We start from the raw sequence: 6,701 nt of genomic DNA, 5'->3' as shown, positions 1-6,701 counted from the left end.
TTTTGTGGAATAGCAGTGAAATTGCTAGAAACACTAAAAAAAAAGGATATGTTCTGTGTGCCATGACTCTGCTAATAGAATCAGTGATTTGGTATAAGACTGGCTCAAATCTGATGAAAAATGACTAATTTGTGTGGAATACCAGTGAAATTACTTTTCCTCCAACAGTTGTATGTGCCATGACTCTGCTAGTAGAATTAAGCATTTGGGATGTGTCTGGCTCAAATCGGACGAAAAATGACTAATTTGTGTGGAATACCAGTGAAATTACTTTTCCTCCAACAGTTGTGTGTGTGATAACTCTGCTAGTAGAATTACTGATTTCCTATGAGTCTGGTTCAAATCTGATGAAAATTTACTAGTTTGTTTGGAATAGCAGTGAAATTGCTTTTCCTGCAAATGTTCTGTGTGCCATGACTCTTCTAGTGGAATCAGTAATTTGGTATGAGACTGGCTCAAATCTGATGAAAAATGACTAGTTTTTGTGGAATAGCAGTGAAATTGAAAGAAACACTTTAAAAAGGATATGTTCCGTGTGCCATGACTCTGCTAGTAGAATCAGTGATTTGGTAAGAGACAGGCTCAAATTGGATGAAAAATGACTAGTTTTTGTGGAATAGCAGTGAAATTGAAAGAAACACTTTAAAAAAGGATATGTTCCGTGTGCCATGACTCTGCTAGTAGAATCAGTGATTTGGTATGAGACTGGCTCAAATCTGATGAAAAATGACTAGTTTTTGTGGAATAGCAGTGAAATTGAAAGAAACACTTTAAAAAGGATATGTTCCGTGTGCCATGACTCTGCTAGTAGAATCAGTGATTTGGTATGAGACAGGCTCAAATTGGATGAAAAATGACTAGTTTTTGTGGAATAGCAGTGAAATTGAAAGAAACACTTTAAAAAAGGATATGTTCCGTGTGCCATGACTCTGCTAGTAGAATCAGTGATTTGGTATGAGACTGGCTCAAATCGGATGAAAAATGACTAGTTTTTGTGGAATAGCAGTGAAATTGCTAGAAACACTTAAAAAAAGGATATGTTCTGTGTGCCATGACTCTGCTAGTAGAATCAGTGATTTGGTATAAGACTGGCTCAAATCTGATGAAAAATGACTAATTTGTGTGGAATACCAGTGAAATTACTTTTCCAACAGTTGTGTGTGTGATAACTCTGCAAGTAGAATTACTGATTTCCTATGAGTCTGGTTCAAATCTGATGAAAATTTACTAGTTTGTTTGGAATAGCAGTGAAATTGCTTTTCCTGCAAATGTTGTGTGTGCCATGACTCTTCTAGTAGAATCAGTAATTTGGTATGAGACTGGCTCAAATCTGATGAAAAATGACTAGTTTTTGTGGAATAGCAGTGAAATTGAAAGACACACTTTAAAAAGGATATGTTCCGTGTGCCATGACTCTGCTAGTAGAATCAGTGATTTGGTAAGAGACAGGCTCAAATTGGATGAAAAATGACTAGTTTTTGTGGAATAGCAGTGAAATTGAAAGAAACACTTTAAAAAAGGATATGTTCCGTGTGCCATGACTCTGCTAGTAGAATCAGTGATTTGGTATGAGACTGGCTCAAATCGGATGAAAAATGACTAGTTTTTGTGGAATAGCAGTGAAATTGCTAGAAACACTAAAAAAAAGGATATGTTCTGTGTGCCATGACTCTGCTAATAGAATCAGTGATTTGGTATAAGACTGGCTCAAATCTGATGAAAAATGACTAATTTGTGTGGAATACCAGTGAAATTACTTTTCCTCCAACAGTTGTGTGTGTGATAACTCTGCTAGTAGAATTACTGATTTCCTATGAGTCTGGTTCAAATCTGATGAAAATTTACTAGTTTGTTTGGAATAGCAGTGAAATTGCTTTTCCTGCAAATGTTGTGTGTGCCATGACTCTTCTAGTAGAATCAGTGATTTGGTATGAGACTGGCTCAAATCTGATGAAAAATGACTAGTTTTTGTGGAATAGCAGTGAAATTGAAAGAAACACTTTAAAAAGGATATGTTCCGTGTGCCATGACTCTGCTAGTAGAATCAGTGATTTGGTATAAGACTGGCTCAAATCTGATGAAAAATGACTAATTTGTGTGGAATACCATTGAAATTACTTTTCCTCCAATAGTTGTGTGTGCCATGACTCTGCTAGTAGAATTACTAATTTCCTATGAGTCTGGTTCAAATCTGATGAAAATTTACTAGTTTGTTTGGAATAGCAATGAAATTGCTTTTCCTGCAAATGTTGTGTGTGCCATGACTCTGCTAGTAGAATCAGTGATTTGGTATAAGACTGGCTCAAATCAGATGAAAAATGACTAGTTTTTGTGGAATAGCAGTGAAATTGCTAGAAACACTAAAAAAAAAGGATATGTTCTGTGTGCCATGACTCTGCTAATAGAATCAGTGATTTGGTATAAGACTGGCTCAAATCTGATGAAAAATGACTAATTTGTGTGGAATACCAGTGAAATTACTTTTCCTCCAACAGTTGTGTGTGCCATGACTCTGCTAGTAGAATTAAGCATTTGGGATGTGTCTGGCTCAAATCGGATGAAAAATGACTAGTTTGTGTGGAATAGCAGTGAAATTGCTTTTCTTGCAAGTGTTGTGTGTGCGATGACTCTGCTAGTAGAATTAAGCATTTGGTATGAGACTGGCTCAAATCGGATGAAAAATGACTAGTTTTTGTGGAATAGCAGTGAAATTGCTAGAAACACTAAAAAAAAGGATATGTTCTGTGTGCCATGACTCTGCTAATAGAATCAGTGATTTGGTATAAGACTGGCTCAAATCTGATGAAAAATGACTAATTTGTGTGGAATACCAGTGAAATTACTTTTCCTCCAACAGTTGTGTGTGTGATAACTCTGCTAGTAGAATTACTGATTTCCTATGAGTCTGGTTCAAATCTGATGAAAATTTACTAGTTTGTTTGGAATAGCAGTGAAATTGCTTTTCCTGCAAATGTTGTGTGTGCCATGACTCTTCTAGTAGAATCAGTGATTTGGTATGAGACTGGCTCAAATCTGATGAAAAATGACTAGTTTTTGTGGAATAGCAGTGAAATTGAAAGAAACACTTTAAAAAGGATATGTTCCGTGTGCCATGACTCTGCTAGTAGAATCAGTGATTTGGTATAAGACTGGCTCAAATCTGATGAAAAATGACTAATTTGTGTGGAATACCATTGAAATTACTTTTCCTCCAATAGTTGTGTGTGCCATGACTCTGCTAGTAGAATTACTAATTTCCTATGAGTCTGGTTCAAATCTGATGAAAATTTACTAGTTTGTTTGGAATAGCAATGAAATTGCTTTTCCTGCAAATGTTGTGTGTGCCATGACTCTTCTAGTAGAATCAGTGATTTGGTATGAGACAGGCTCAAATTGGATGAAAAATGACTAGTTTTTGTGGAATAGCAGTGAAATTGAAAGAAACACTTTAAAAAAGGATATGTTCCGTGTGCCATGACTCTGCTAGTAGAATCAGTGATTTGGTATGAGACTGGCTCAAATCGGATGAAAAATGACTAGTTTTTGTGGAATAGCAGTGAAATTGCTAGAAACACTAAAAAAAAGGATATGTTCTGTGTGCCATGACTCTGCTAATAGAATCAGTGATTTGGTATAAGACTGGCTCAAATCTGATGAAAAATGACTAATTTGTGTGGAATACCAGTGAAATTACTTTTCCTCCAACAGTTGTGTGTGCCATGACTCTGCTAGTAGAATTAAGCATTTGGTATGAGTCTGGCTCAAATCGGATGAAAAATGACTAGTTTGTGTGGAATAGCAGTGAAATTGCAAGAAACACTTAAAAAAAGGATATGTTCTGTGTTCCATGACTCTACTAATAGAATCAGTGATTTGGTATAAGACTGGCTCAAATCTGATGAAAAATGACTAATTTGTGTGGAATACCAGTGAAATTACTTTTCCAACAGTTGTGTGTGTGATAACTCTGCTAGTAGAATTACTGATTTCCTATGAGTCTGGTTCAAATCTGATGAAAATTTACTAGTTTGTTTGGAATAGCAGTGAAATTGCTTTTCCTGCAAATGTTCTGTGTGCCATGACTCTTCTAGTAGAATCAGTAATTTGGTATGAGACTGGCTCAAATCTGATGAAAAATGACTAGTTTTTGTGGAATAGCAGTGAAATTGAAAGACACACTTTAAAAAGGATATGTTCCGTGTGCCATGACTCTGCTAGTAGAATCAGTGATTTGGTAAGAGACAGGCTCAAATTGGATGAAAAATGACTAGTTTTTGTGGAATAGCAGTGAAATTGAAAGAAACACTTTAAAAAAGGATATGTTCCGTGTGCCATGACTCTGCTAGTAGAATCAGTGATTTGGTATGAGACTGGCTCAAATCGGATGAAAAATGACTAGTTTTTGTGGAATAGCAGTGAAATTGCTTTTCTTGCAAGTGTTGTGTGTGCGATGACTCTGCTAGTAGAATTAAGCATTTGGTATGAGTCTGGCTCAAATCGGATGAAAAATGACTAGTTTGTGTGGAATAGCAGTGAAATTGCAAGAAACACTTTAAAAAGGATATGTTCCGTGTGCCATGACTCTGCTAGTAGAATCAGTGATTTGGTATAAGACTGGCTCAAATCTGATGAAAAATGACTAATTTGTGTGGAATACCAGTGAAATTACTTTTCCTCCAACAGTTGTGTGTGTGATAACTCTGCTAGTAGAATTACTGATTTCCTATGAGTCTGGTTCAAATCTGATGAAAATTTACTAGTTTGTTTGGAATAGCAGTGAAATTGCTTTTCCTGCAAATGTTGTGTGTGCCATGACTCTTCTAGTAGAATCAGTGATTTGGTATGAGACTGGCTCAAATCTGATGAAAAATGACTAGTTTTTGTGGAATAGCAGTGAAATTGAAAGAAACACTTTAAAAAGGATATGTTCCGTGTGCCATGACTCTGCTAGTAGAATCAGTGATTTGGTATGTGTCTGGCTCAAATCGGATGAAAAATGACTAGTTTGTGTGGAATAGCAGTGAAATTTGTAGAAACACTTAAAAAAAGGATATGTTGTGTGTGCCATGACTCTGCTAGTAGAATCAGTGATTTGGTATAAGACTGGCTCAAATCTGATGACAAATGACTTTGTGTAGAATACCAGTGAAATTACTTTTCCTCCAACAGTTGTGTGTGCCATGACTCTGCTAGTAGAATTACTGATTTCCTATGATGACGCTCCTGCACAGCGGAGCGTCCTGATGACTCAGCCATGACATCACCGCCCCTTTAAAAACTGAACGTGCCCTGAAGCACACGCCTTTCCCATGTCACTGAGCTAGGGGTAACTCCTGTTCCTCTGTGAGTCAGCTGACTAAAGGGGGTACCCCACGCACGTGTTTTCCCCTCATCGAAGACTCCCCTCGCCGGACGAGACGAGACTTCGCCCGTGTTCACCCGAACACATTCCCGGATCGAAAGAGAAACCGCTGCTGCAACCAGCATCCTCAATTTCCTCGAGACGGAAGAAACGCTTCTTCACCGAGTCGACTCTGCTATTCTCTCCGCCACGCCGCTGAGAGCCAGTTGCCGTGTTTTTCGCCGACCGTGCGAGAACGGCCACCGTCTGCATCCGAGCCCAGGACAAAGCCGGACATAACGACGGATTACACACAAACCCAGCTCGCTTTCTGAAGCGACCCAAGTAAGAGGCATAAGTCTGGGCAGAGGCAGTGTTAATTGTGTGTTCTTATCAGCATCAGTTGCTGTTGTATAGCATCTAGCTCTTAGCTTTATTGCTATTGTTTTGTTGTGCTGTTGACGGACTGCCAAGTCCATTTTTCTCTGTTTACTCTTAGGAGTATTTTAAGTTTGCTGCCTGTTTAGTTGTGTTCACCACGCTAGACTGTTTTGTGTTTGTCCCGCTCGGGACTACTGCTGTGTTTGTGCCATCGTGAGCGAGAAAGTAAGTTGCTTTGTTGGTCAGAAACCAGACAACGTGCGTTACAGACTGCCCTCCGTACGCGCACTGTCTGTGGACAAAGCCGCTTCTCTCCCTCTCACGATCGCTTTCTCTCCTTCTTCCCTCTCTCTTCTGACTAACTCATACACACGCGCGCACACACATATACACACACCGACATCTTTTGCACATCTGATGGTCAGATAACGTCGGACAAAGCTTTGCTTTGTCTTTCCTTATCCGCCATCAGACACGTGTGTTTCTCACAGAAGTGGGTGAGTGTGAGACACCGTCCACCAGGCGGCGCCGTCTTGCTTCTGTCTAACCATGACACCGCCACATTTCTGCCAAGTTTAATAAACACTGTTATATCTTTAAAGAGAAGTTCTTCTGTCATTATTGTGTGTAATATTGTGAAAAGTGGCTGATTGAAGGAGTCAGAGCTCGAATTCACCCTTCTTTGTTCATCCTTCAATGTTAATATCTCTCAGATATTAACATTCTAGGTGAACTCCCATTTATGAGACTACCTTGTTTGGTTATTGGTCCCGGTTTCCGGGTGGTGCCCCGTATTTGTTAATTCATATTAATAATTCTATTAATTGTCATAATTAGTTAATTATCCTTGATAATTGATAATTATTGCAAATAATCAACTGTGTTCCTCACAGATCCAACAGTTGGTGCCCGAATTATTGATTAAGATTAACAATATCTTATTTTCATAATTCATAATTATGATAGTTATGAATTATTG

Source organism: Thunnus maccoyii, chromosome 10, assembly GCF_910596095.1.
Source record: "Thunnus maccoyii chromosome 10, fThuMac1.1, whole genome shotgun sequence".
NCBI lineage: Eukaryota > Metazoa > Chordata > Actinopteri > Scombriformes > Scombridae > Thunnus > Thunnus maccoyii.
This window is presented reverse-complemented; position numbering follows the sequence as displayed.